Genomic DNA, 13,505 nt, shown 5'->3' on the forward strand with positions numbered 1-13,505 from the left:
TTCAGACCTTGTAGTTTAAGAGCACAGCTCAGAAAATTTGACTAACCACTTTGATTTCCAGTGTGTTGAAGAGCTAGCCATTTAGCTTATTTATTTATTTTATTAATTTATTATTTGATTTATATCCCACCCTTCCTCCCAGCAGGAGCCCAAGGTGGCATTTAGCTTCTAAGGAAGGGCTGTAGCTCATTAGCACAACATGTGTCTTGCATGTAGAAGGTCCCAAGTTCAGTCCCCAGCATCTCTAGAGAGGGCTGGGATAGACTCCTTCATGAAACCCTGGAGAGCTGCTGCCAGTCTGTGTGGACAATAGTGACCAAGATGGACTGATGTTTTGTTTCAGTTTAAGGCAGCTTCTTATGTTCCTAAAGGGGCGCTCCAAAACTGCATTATGTGCAAGCTAGTCAAGTCCTACATATTAGGTCTGGATCCAAATATAGTAATTAGCAGTATTTCATGTGACATACTGATGGTGCATCTGGCACCTGCAGTATGCAGCTTTCACCATACGCTGAAGATGCACCTCTTCACCCTGCCTTTAATATTGTATTTGTTATTGTTGTGACTTGCCCTGAGACCTTCTGGCGAAGGGCAGGTAATAAATCTTATTCTTATTTTAATAACAGAATACTGAATACAGAATGTCAATAATTCCAGATCTAAAAAGAATTTACTTTTTAAATTGTTTGTTATTGCTTGTTCTTTTAAAATTCCAAGGTCAACAGGCTATATGCCATGCACTTATCCTATACTAGAAATTGGGCTTTTAGCATTGCAGCTCCAGCTCGCTAGAATCAAGTACCAGCTGAAATCAGAAAGGTACTCAGTGTTGTGATGTTTAGGCTGCCTACTAAAGACATTTTTGTTCAAGAAGGCTTTCCCTAAGATGTGACCCAGTCATTTATGGAATATCAATTTTATATGTGAAGAAAATTGTATTACTGTTTTTTGAGTATGTAGGAATGTTTTTATTGTTTTTAAACTTTGTTGAATAGATTTTATTGTTTTTAGAGTTTTTATGTTTTATTCTGTTTTTATCCTGTACATTGCGTCAATGGCTATAAATTTATATAACAGTAACAATAATATAGTTCTGCACAAGGATCCAGTGACTTCTTATGTGTGAGATCCCAAACACATACAGAGAGCTCCCTTTGTCCCCAAGGGCTGCTCCATTCCTTTCAATCTTGTTATTTTGTGCATGCATTCCTTTGTATGCCTTAATCGCCTGCCTCCATTGAAATGAGTGGGGCAACCGACATGTACTAGAGTTCCATGCAAAAGACAGTGTTAGAGCAGGAACCTGAGGCGGGACAGGGACAGTTGTCAAGTTAGATTTTGATTTGAAAAATCAATTGAGTTTACTATTTAATTTTAAAGATGGGATTTTTTTTTACTTTGAATTGTTTGCATCCACTACCAAACTATTCAACTGAACAAATAACATAGGAACTGAAGTGTCAGATTTTGGAATGGAATACATGAGATTTCAAAAAGGACTTGTATCCAGTGCAGCACAAGTAAGCATCCCATCAGTGCAAGCATTTCTGCTTGTGCAACAGGACTTTCTTCCCCCTCCTACCCGTGTGCACCCCACTTCCTCTCCAAATCTTTTCTGGAATGTTGGGGGAAATCCCAGAACAAATGTAGGGGGCACAGATGGTTAAAAACACATACATCATAAGAAAGATTTTTATGTGGCTTTGCATTATTTATTTTATATTTTATAATGTATACTATAGCCAGCATGGATTTTCACATTCCGCAATGTTAAATTGAAAATACCCCCTATGCCATTCTGCTGCTTCCTATAAGCGCATTTCAAAACAAAACCTTACAAAACTTATAGTCATGAACACAGAAATGCTTGCTTAACAGCCCTCTAAGTTTTCATGGCAATACACAAAACACTCAGAGAGAATCAAGAGTTCAAAATGTAAAACTAGAGGGGGGGGAATTCAGAACCCTGTTGGACTTTTTTCTGTCAGTGGTCTCATAATTTGCTGAAATTAAATTAAATCAGCCATGTTCACAGAGTACCTGTAATCTTATTACTGACCTTTCCCCATACTCTGACCTTCATCTTCTGCAGTTTAAAAGTTAAAAAAATGCCTGGCTGATTTTTAATCTAAGAAATTTAACATTGGAGTCAAAGATAAGTGTGGGCATGCTCAATAAGAACCAACTGTCACTATTCTAAAAGCCAGACTTACAGCTGTTTGGCTTGGCTAAACAGGGGGCCACACCCATGCCAGACATTTATTTCACTTTAGGTAGTCATGGCTTCCCCTAAAGAATCCTGGTAAGTGTAGTTTGTGACGGGTGCTGAGAGTTAAGAGACTCCTATTCCCCTGACAGAGCTCCAGTGGCCAAAATGGGGATTGTAGTTCTGTGAGGGGAATAGGGCGTCTCCTAGCAGCTCTCAGCACCCTTCACAAACTACACTTCCTAGGATTCTTTGGGGGAAGCCATGACTGTCTAAAGTGAAATAAAGGTCTGGTGTGGATGTGGCCAGGGATAGCTTTGGTTTAAATATGGGTGGGAGGCTACATGTGTCTGCTGTAGAATAAAAAGATGTGGGGAACCCTGAAAAAGAATGATACTGTTCACAGTGTTTTCCTCTTGGAAAGGAAATGGGTTTTCCCTCTGCCCAGTGCCCAACCACCTAATTTTCTCCCCCTCCCCCTACCCTTCCTCCCCTTCTCTCACCCTTCCCCCTCCCTGCCCCTCCCCCAGGTCAGTTTCACTTATCCTAAGCATGATTGTACAGGAGTAAATCCCATTGAACTCAAAAAGCATGCAAATCTGCCCTCCCCTCCTTCTCCCTCCTATCCCCTCCCTCTTTCCCCTTCTCTCCCCCTTCCTTGGCTAATCAGGTGGCCACACCCATGCTCCTCCCCACCACTCACCATATGCTCAGAGACACGTTACCAAATTCTTCCAAGCTACACAGGAAGTGGATTGGACTGTGAAAGACCAACACAAATGGTGTTTGCATTTTTACAAATTTGTAGGGCAGTACAGTATCTCAGAGAGGAGGTCAGGTCTCCTGCTCCCCTGGTGCATTCACTATAGCTGCCCAATTTCCTTGTTTTTTAAAGTTTGATAGAAATATCTGTTGGCTATAAATACGTTCTTAAACCGCAATGGTTTTTTGCCTATTAGTGAATTTATTTTATACTAGCACTGGTCTGCTGATCTGCAGATGCAAGAGATGCTAAGAGGAACCATATGTGAGAGACTATGGCAAAATCCTTTGCTCGTATAGACATGTTTTTGTCATTAAATAACAATAATATAACCCAATATTAACATTATTAATTATTAATAAGATGTCTAATTTGAACATCTGAAATTGCTTTAGGAAAAGTATTTTTGTGGCTTGGTAGAACGTTGAGGGACCTTCTGATTCCACACATTCCATGTTAGTTTGTAAATCTGTCTTCATCCTGGCATCCATTAACAGAGTCCTTATGCTGGTGATAGATTTCATGTAAAAAGTTGTTAGCTGCGACCTATTTCTCCAAGGAAACAGCTCAGGAACACACGACTGTAATTCTTGGCTACCACCAGTGTCTTAGCCATTGATGCAATTTCAGAGAATGATGAAATGCTGCTTTTATTCAAAATAAAGATTGTTCCAGAAGCTGCCTAAGTATATTTCCCAGGCCTAAAAGATATGATCTCCTGCCCTTTCCCTTGACACACAATTGCATAAAGAAATAATGCATAGACTAGTGGGAATTCCTAATAACACACAGTAGGTGGGCAAAAGAGAGGCAGGGAAGAGCCTTTCCCTTCCTTTGCCCTCATCTGCTACCACCCCATCCTTCAAGCGCTTGCCAGAAGCTCTCTCTGGTAGCCATCTCCACAGGGAGGGAGTCAGTGTTGACCACTACCAGAGCAGTTATACTGAACTCAGAAAATCTCGAACTTAAGAGTCAGTGTGGTACACCAGTCAGTGTCAAACTAGGAGTGAGCAGATATCCACTCAGTGGGTTTGAATTCCCACTCAGCCATGCCACTCACTGGCTGGCATTTTTGGAAGGGACATAACTCAGTGGTAGAGTATCTGTGCTGCATACAGAAAGTCTTACTGCCCTGGGCTCCTGCTGGAAGGAAGGGTGGGGTATAAAGAAAATAATAAATAAATAAATAAAATAAGGTCTTTCTATGGCATCTCCAGGTAGGGCTGGGAAAGATCCTGAAACTCTTCTGTTCCACACTCCTCATTCCTTTAAGAAAGCTGCAAATGCGCATCTGCAGAGCGTTTGTGCCTTAGATTTTACCTTTTCAAGAATATTTCCTTCGTCCTGCCCCAGTTGGCGCAAGAACCCTAAAAGGAGAATGTTTTAAAGGGACAACATGATTTTATAAAATTGAGTAGAATATAAATCATCATGGCCAAAAGGGAGCAAAAGAACCCCTTACTTAGCAATAAGAATGCCCTGGAGGTACATATGTCTGCAAACCTGCTGGGTAGAGCATATCTGCAGTTCACACTTACCCCCAGCAGGCCATTGGGAACTGCACATCCTTCACTCAAGTGAGTCTCAGGCGGTGGACACAAAAGATAATGGAAAGAAGGGGAGGGATGGGACACTGGAATACTCTCCTTACACCATCAAAATTGCAACAGAGGACTGTGGATAAATAGTGGGTTTTCTTTTTCTGTGGTGCCTGACTCCCTTCCAATTTATTACTTGAAAATATTTACAAGTTAAACATGCAACAACTTGTTGCAGTGTGGAGTGCTGCTGTTCATGATTCCAGCCACCCCATTCCATTTCCTCTTTCACTTCCCCATGGTTTTATTTATTTATTTATTTATTATTTAATTTATATCCTGCCCTTCCTCCCAGTAGGAGCCTAGGACAGTTTTTTGTCCACGTTGGCATTCCATAAGCACTGAGCATGCATAGCCATCACTGGGCTATTTATTTTTGGAGTGTTCTCTCCTCCCCCCCGCCCCCGGTTAAAGTTTTTTCCCTAAAGAAATTTTGTAGTTCAGCAAACCTCAGGACTCCCTATGCCTGCTCATATCTCCTTCCTGTGCAGGTCTGGTGCCTTTTTTTGGCTACATAAGCAATGGCACTCACAGCCCCGACACCAGAAACAGAGGGAATGATGGTGCAGGCCTCTTCATACCATGTACTTGCATGAACCCTCCATTGTAGCATTGCTAAAACAGGGAGGGAGGGAGTTAACATGTAAATTTGGGGGCGGGGCTACAAGGAAACAGTGATACCAGATGAATGCGAACGTGTGTGAATTCAAAACAGCGGGTTGGAGGTAGGGAGGACGGATGTGTGTGGACCGTGGAAATCCATCGCGATGGAAAAACCTGCGTCTTTAATCCGGATTTCAGGTCCCAAGTGAACCAGCCCCTAGATTGGCAAGTGTTGGCACTGCTAGGATGTTTAGTCAGCAGATCCACCCAACAATGTCCCTGAGTGCTAGTAGCTGGAGCGTTGTCCTGAGGGAGAAGCAGTGCAGGAAATCTGAAATCAAATAAATAAATAAATCAAATAAAAATAAATAAATCACCATGAAGGAAACTCCCCCACACTGTAGTACCAAACTCTCTCTCTCTCTCTCTCTCTCTCTCATACACACACACACACACAGCTTTTAGCAAAAGAAGCCAATCACAGATCTCCCATATGACATCAAGTTTAGCCTTAATTCTTCTGACTGTAAACACCAACTGCAAAAAAGTCACCCTCAGGAGTAAGGGGAAGAAGTTCTTCCTGTCACAAAGGCAGCAGTCCCACATAGCTTTATAAAGCAGAATCTTTGTGTAATTACCTCTAGAAGCTACTGGAACTTGGCACCAATGAAAAAGGAAAGGCATGGCCCCAGCACAGCATCAGGGATGAGGCCAGTGTGAAAGTATGTAGCAAGCATATATGAGACAGATCTACTGGGGACAGGGGGGGAAATCACAAAGAGAAAAATGTGCATTTCTGCAGGACTCTGTCCAAATGATTCCCTGAGATAGCAGATCTGCAAGTTTTGACTTAGCTAGTTCTTGGTCTTGCTTAGTCAGTTTTAATCTTCAGATTGTATACCCCAAGCAGCTCCCTAGGGTCAACCCATCCAAAAGTCCATTTCAGCAAATAACAGTAACAACAATTCCAAGGTGCACAACCTCTTCTGATACTACAGAGATCGTCTACTTCTATTCTTAAGAACATAAGAACATAAGAAGAGCCTGCTGGATCAGGCCAGTGGCCCATCCAGTCCAGCATCCTGTTCTCACAGTGGCCAACCAGGTGCCTGGGGGAAACCAGCAAGCAGGACCTGAGTGCAAGAACACTCTCCCCTCCTGAGGCTTCCGGCAACTGGTTTTCAGAAGCATGCTGCCTCTGACTAGGGTGGCAGAGCACAGCCATCATGGCTAGTAGCCATTGATAGCCCTGTCCTCCATGAATTTGTCTAATCTTCTTTTAAAGCCGTCCAAGCTGGTGGCCATTACTGCATCTTGTGGGAGCAAATTCCATAGTTTAACTATGCGCTGAGTAAAGAAGTACTTCCTTTTGTCTGTCCTGAATCTTCCAACATTCAGCTTCTTTGAATGTCCACAAGTTCTAGTATTATGAGAGAGGGAGAAGAACTTTTCTCTATCCACTTTCTCAATGCCATGCATAATTTTATACACTTCTATCATGTCTCCTCTGACCCGCCTTTTCTCTAAACTAAAAAGCCCCAAATGCTGCAACCTTTCCTCGTAAGGGAGTCGCTCCATCCCCTTGATCATTCTGGTTGCCCTCTTCTGAACCTTTTCCAACTCTAGAATATCCTTTTTGAGATGAGGCGACCAGAACTGTACACAGTATTCCAAATGCGGCCGCACCATAGATTTATACAACGGCATGATGATATCGGCTGTTTTATTTTCAAGACCTTTCCTAATTATTGCTAGCATGGAATTTGCCCTTTTCACAGCTGCCGCACACTGGGTCGACATTTTCATCGTGCTGTCCACTACAACCCCGAGGTGTCTCTCCTGGTCGGTCACCGCCAGTTCAGACCCCATGAGCGTATATGTGAAATTAAGATTTTTTGCTCCAATATGCATAATTTTACACTTGTTTATATTGAATTGCATTTGCCATTTTTCCACCCATTCACTCAGTTTGGAGAGGTCTTTTTGGAGCTCTTCGCAATCCCTTTTTGTTTTAACAACCCTGAACAATTTAGTGTCGTCAGCAAACTTGGCCACTTCACTGCTCACTCCTAATTCTAGGTCATTAATGAACAAGTTGAAAAGTACAGGTCCCAATACCGATCCTTGAGGGACTCCACTTTCTACAGCCCTCCATTGGGAGAACTGTCCGTTTATTCCTACTCTCTGCTTTCTGCTTCTTAACCAATTCCTTATCCACAAGAGGACCTCTCCTCCTGTTATTACATGACTGCTAAGCTTCCTCAGAAGCCTTTGGTGAGGTACCTTGTCAAACGCTTTTTGAAAGTCTAAGTACACTATGTCCACTGGATCACCTCTATCTATATGCTTGTTGACACTCTCAAAGAATTCTAATAGGTTACTGAGACTGGACTTTCCCTTGCAGAAGCCATGCTGGCTCTGCTTCAGCAAGGCTTGTTCTTCTATGTGCTTAGTTAATCTAGGTTTAATAATACTTTCTACCAGTTTTCCAGGGACAGAAGTTAAGCTTAGTAGGAACTGCCAGCTTTGTTTTGCCTTGACTGCTCCAAAACTGAAATACTTTCGAAACTCCATACCAGAGCTAAAGCAGGGATTGTGCACAGTACTATTTCTGCCTTTGTATAGCCATAGAGCTGGAAGGTACATGGGGACGGAAGGGTGAGGAGTTAAGGCTAGATGGCAGCGAGTCATTTCAGGTTCAGCCCCATAATAGAAGGCATTCCCAACAGATGATGCGAGAAATATTTTCCTTATGTCTATCCTAAATCATGTTCCCTGTAGTTAATGTCCATTGATCCTTTAGTTGGTCAATTAGAAGGTCTTACACTACAGTTGCCTTTGAAGTTCAGTTCTTGTTTTCTTTCTCTCCTGACTGCAAACAGCAACTGTGTTCACTGAAAAAAGATGAAAATTATTTGTTTCTAACTTTAAAAACTGTTGTCACACCCATAGTCTTCTTTCCTCTCAGTCAGAGGTAGGGAAACTCTGGCTCCCAGGTCTTGCTCTCAGGCCTCTCTCTCAATCATGCCTCTCACAAGTCCAGCTCAGACCTCCTCTCAAATGCTCTTGCCGAACTGGAGTATCTTTTTGAACTGTGATAATCCTGCTTGCCTGAATGGAGGGTTGTATATGTGTGTAGAAATCTCTGGTTTTTGCATGGCTGTAATGTAACCTACTGTAAGAGTTGCATCCATTGTCCCATCAGGCCTGAAGCCAGGGGTGGGGGCAAATGTGGGTGCCACCTCCCCTAAAGCTGTATTTCTCCCCCCCCCCGGATTTTTTGAGGAAATTGTCTTCTTTTTAATTTTTGACATGACAGACAATGACAACCTCCATTTAAAACATGATAGCTTGTTTTAAGATCAGGAGCAATTTAAGAATAGGACCCTCTGAAAAATTCAGTGGATAAGGCAGTGTGAATGCACAACAAAAGACTCATTTGGAAGACCCCCCAAAGTCTACTCACTCAAGATTTTCCCTGACCGAGGGAGGGTTTTTCATGATAACAATCACCCTATAGTTACATGTGATCCCGAAAAAAGCCCAGCCTGTATAGTAACATGACCCTTGAAGAATTAAATATTAGAACTTTGTAGTATGAGCCAGAGTTAGACTCCACCCCGGTGGACTTTCCTTTCCTTTCCTTTCCAGATTCAGTTTCGGTTGTGTTATCTACGCAGCCAGAAATAAAGAAGCATGTTGTTTGCCTGCATTAATAAGTAAGAGTTTATTTATTCTGCAGTAATTATGATGAGTAGAGCAGGATTAGGTGCTTATTGCTAAAGAGCTAAATAAAGAGATAACTTAAAGTGATCTGAAAAAATGGCTACCCTAAGTTACCCTTTACTCTTTTAAAGCACTCTCTATACTCACAGCCATAGCAGCTATTTTTTCTTCTTCTTTTTCTTGATTACTTGATGGCAAAGGATGAAAACAGCACTAGAAGAACAGAAACATTGCTGTGTACACTAAAGTTAGCTAGCTGGAAAGCTGGACACCTAGTCTGTAACTCAGACCTAATTTCTGATTTTCCCAATATGTGCAGCTCAGCATGAGGCCTTTTCAGGGTTTCTGGACAGAAAAATCAACATAGCAACCAGTAAAAGAAAATTCCAATTGTTTTCCACAATTAGTTTCCAATTACTTAGTTAGTCCTTATATAGCAGCCAGTTACAGAGCAATCCAACTCATGGGATGTGGCAGAAGGGGTTCTGGGGAAGGAGGAAGTGTGGGAAGATCTGTGGCATCCAATTACAATTCTGGAACCTCCAGGTGGGCAAACATGGGGTCAGCTGGGAGCTGCGCATGGAGACCAGAAAGCAAAAGTTGGCTCTCACGAATACCCTACCAGGAAGGAAGCGCTCTCCATAGACTTCCATTGTAATTATTTTGTTAGACCGACCTTTTTTTGGCATAACTTTGGCCCGGATTGGGACCCACAGGAGTGCTCTGAACTGGAGTTGGATGTTGCGTAAGTTCCCCCCTTGGCCCCTCCTCTGACATGATCCCAGAACTCCCCTTTTTGGGGCCTTATGCCGGCTTCTGCTGGCACTCCTTCTTCCAGGCTGGGCTCAGCCAGGGTGAGGAGCTTCTGCCAGTGGAGCCCAGCAGAGCCAGGTCACTGCCAGCCTGGGCCTGGGGTCCGCCATATCCAACTCCCCTCAGTTCGGTGTTGGGTTACACCTTAAAAAGCTTTCCTTTGACTGTCCAAAAGGAAGGAAAATCTAAAAACCAGGAACAAGACTAGAAGGAGGGACTCTCAAGGAGGAGTTAACAAACATACCCTATAGTATTTATTTTCCCCCTGCCCTTCCTTAAACTTGTAGTATGGGCAAGTTTACTTTTCAGATGGAATCTAAAACTGAGAAACCTAATAAAGCATCAAAACTAAGCTCAGGAGGTCACTATCTTTACCAAAGTAGTTCAGTTCATGAAGAATCATAACACAGAAACAGGCCACAGGTGAAAGGGGACTGTAGCTATAGGCAAAGTCAAGCTTTTGAGTCTGCTATTCCTGGGATCTCTCAAAAAAGGGTGAGACAATTCAACAGATTAAACTTCATTCATGTAAATTAACCTGTATGGAGGAGGAGTGAGGTCCCTGTCTTTCCCTTACCCTAGCCTGGCCTTTACATCCTCTCCACCAGTGGGGAGGGAGATAGGCTGGTGCTATGTGCCTTTCCTCCCTCCCCCCAAAAATTCCCCATCTAGAAGTGTAGCTGCTCCACCTAACAAGGAAGGCTGGCTACAGGGCTGTGTCCCACCAACTGTCGCCCTGGCCCTGTAATTGCCCACCCCCGAAGTTTGCCCACAATGGAATTCTGGGGCATGTGGCCCCTGAAAACTTGCCCATGAGGGAATGTGGCCCTCAGGCTGGAAAATGTTAGCCATTCTTGGGTAAGTCAACATTTTCAGACTTTTTTCCTTCAGGGAACCTCTGTCCACATCATCTCACTTGCCAAGAGAAACCTGTGTGCCTACCATGGCACTGCGGTGAGCTGCAGAAGGTTCTGGGTCATGTTCTTAAGCACACAATGAGTTTATGAAGAGCTTTAGCCAGGCTTGTTGGATCACTCTGTTATCAAGCACGGACTGAGAATGCAGTCTAGAACAGTGGTTCCCAACCCGGGGGCCATGACTCCCGGGGGACTGCAAAGTAATCCAGAGGGGGCCACCAACAGTAAAGAATTTATTTATTTATTTATTTATTTATAAAAGTTTTCACTCCCTGGACACTGTCTGATCCACGCTACCACTGCAGATGACATCTCCCCCTTGCTCCAAACGATAGGGGATGACTTTTGCTGAAGTGCCAGAGCGTCTTTCAGGTGCGCCGAGGGCAGGCATCTGCCTATAAAACACGTGGCAGACTCCGGAGGAGGCTGAGGGTGGAGCTACCAGGAAAAAGAGGGGATTACTATTGCTGACTCCCATCTCCTTGCACTGCCACTGCTGACGACACTCTTACTCAGAAGGAGAGGAGAGGGCTTTTCGTGAAGCACAACGAAGCAAGGTTATAAGGAAAAGCTGCTTTCCCCCTTCCTTCCTGGCAGCCAGTCTGCCTGCCTTTCTTGCTCCTGATTCACTGCCATCTCCTTTTAAAAATTATTCTTATTTGCGAGGCCACCCAGATCTCACCAGACAGAGCCAAGGAGCAGTGAGGAAGCTCAGGACTTGCTCGCCCCCATCTCTGAGGCTAAGTGTGTGTGCCAGCATCCCTCCTTTCTTCCACCTACACTCCAGCCCCCCAATCTCTCTCTCCAAGATGCTGTGGCAGTTGAGGGCTTCCCCCCTCCCACGTGCCCAAATGCATGCACGCCTGCAGATGCTTGCAAGAGGGGCAGGTGTGTTTGTATGTGTACATGCGCTGATCTGTCTTCTGCTCCACTCTCATTCCGCAAGTGCACGCTAACCAAGTCATCATTTGTGATTATCATCCTAAGGCCTAAAAACACTAACCCGCCTACTCAATCTATCCACCCTTTCATCTTCACAATCAAGTATCCCCACCACTATCACATTACTTTATTGTTGTTATTTAAAAAGCTCAGCAGGTTGGCTGAGGCTAGGGTCCCTATACTGGAACCGAAATGTATTTATTTATTTAATTATTATTGCATTTATATCCCACTTTTCCTCCAAGTTGCTCAAGGTGGTGAACATAATCCCCCCCTTCCATTTTACCCTTACACCAACCCTGTGAGATAGGTCAGGCTGAGAGACTGTCTGGCCCAAGATCACCCAGTGGGCTTCATGGCTGGGTGAGGATTTGAACCTGGATCTTGGTCCAAAACTGTAACCCATTGGTGTTGGGAGATAGGACTGTACATCTTCAGACTGGGGGAAGGAGGGGAATACCAATTTGACGAACCTTTGCATTAAGAAAAGAAAGCAACACCTCCCTGTTTGGAAGGAGCTTTTTATGGAAAGGGATATTTGTAGATGTGATTTTGCTATGCACCATTTTTTCATTAACAGAGGCTAAAATTACAATTAGCTTGGGGGGGGTCACAAATTTTTTTGAGCTTATAAAGGGGGTCATGTACTCATAAAGGTTGGGAACTACTAGTTTAGATCACACCAAATGTCATTCAGAGATGCTTGTCCATCATCACAAATCTACTCACTGATGAACCCTGTTAAGTATTGAAGGTAAATAATAATAATTTTTTGTTGTTATGTGCCTTCAAGTTGATTATGACTTATGGCAACCCGCTGCTGCTGCTGCTGCTGCTGCTCCTACTCCTACTCCTCCTCCTCCTCCTCCTCCTACTACTACTACTAATAATAATAAAATCTGGACACAGTTTGAAATTCCTACACTAGGCTAAGCACAGCCAGTACCCTCAGCCTTTCTTCGCATGATTTGTCTTCTCGGAACTTGATCATCCTCATAGCTGCTCTTTTCCTCTGCTTCAAAATGACAAGAAATATTTACCCAAAATACAAGCCCAAAATCCCCTGCAGATTTTTTTTTTTTTTTAAGTAGAGTGCCGGGAAAATCAACAAAGGAAACAAACCACAGAGGCTTTTCACTCAGTTCTCTCGAGACTATTAATTTCAACATCTCCAGAGAAAATACAGCTTGGGTAAACTTCCAATGCACAGCATGATGTTGACGTCAGCATTCTCCCCTGACGTAAACAATAGTAGTATGGCCAAAGCCTTGTGTGCTGTGAGTCAAAGGGCATAGGAGTTCAGTTTTAGAATCCAAGGCAATGCTAAAGGAATTTTAGCATGGCTGAGCAACACACAGAATCCCTCTCCTCAATAAATGCATAGGAAATTAGACAACAAAAAGGCTATTCCACCCCACCCCCGTAGAAAACTAATTCCTCTCTTAAATATGAAAAGATGTGCGTACAATGTAACTGTAGTTAAAAGCATTTTTTTTAAAAAAAAAACCTGAGATTCTCAGGATACTGAATTTCTGTATTGAACAACAAATTTCACATGTGCACAGGGTGATCAACGACCAGAAATGGCAGCTACGTGGCCCATTTCTTCATATCTTTCAGGGCAGGGGTAGGAAACCTTTGGTCTTCCAAATGTTGCTGGTATACAGCTCCCATGATCGCTCCCATGATCCCTCCTCATTGGCCATGCTAGCTGGTGCTGATGAGTACTGGAGTCCAGCAATATCTCAAGGGCCAAAGGTTCCCCACCCATTTTAGAGAATGCCAACATGGCAGCTTTCTATAGTTATATATCCTGCACGCCTAAGTCTGCAGTGCTACAACACAATGAGACTTACTCCCAGATAAGTGTGTGTATAGGATTCAGGCCTTATACAGAAATATTTATTTGGGGTTGTGACATATTTGGACGGACTTCC

The 13,505-nt window shown here is 43.4% G+C and overlaps 1 protein-coding gene across 3 annotated transcripts in view; it reads left to right on the plus strand.

The window, feature by feature from the left end:
* The window catches only part of CCDC9B (coiled-coil domain containing 9B), a 115,807-nt gene that overhangs the window by 89,911 nt on the left and 12,391 nt on the right, over nucleotides 1–13,505 (plus strand). The gene's annotated exons all lie outside the window — the stretch shown is intronic.

The sequence above is a fragment of the Rhineura floridana genome, chromosome 2 (genome assembly GCF_030035675.1).
Source record: "Rhineura floridana isolate rRhiFlo1 chromosome 2, rRhiFlo1.hap2, whole genome shotgun sequence".
In the NCBI taxonomy this organism is placed as follows: Eukaryota; Metazoa; Chordata; class Lepidosauria; order Squamata; family Rhineuridae; genus Rhineura; species Rhineura floridana.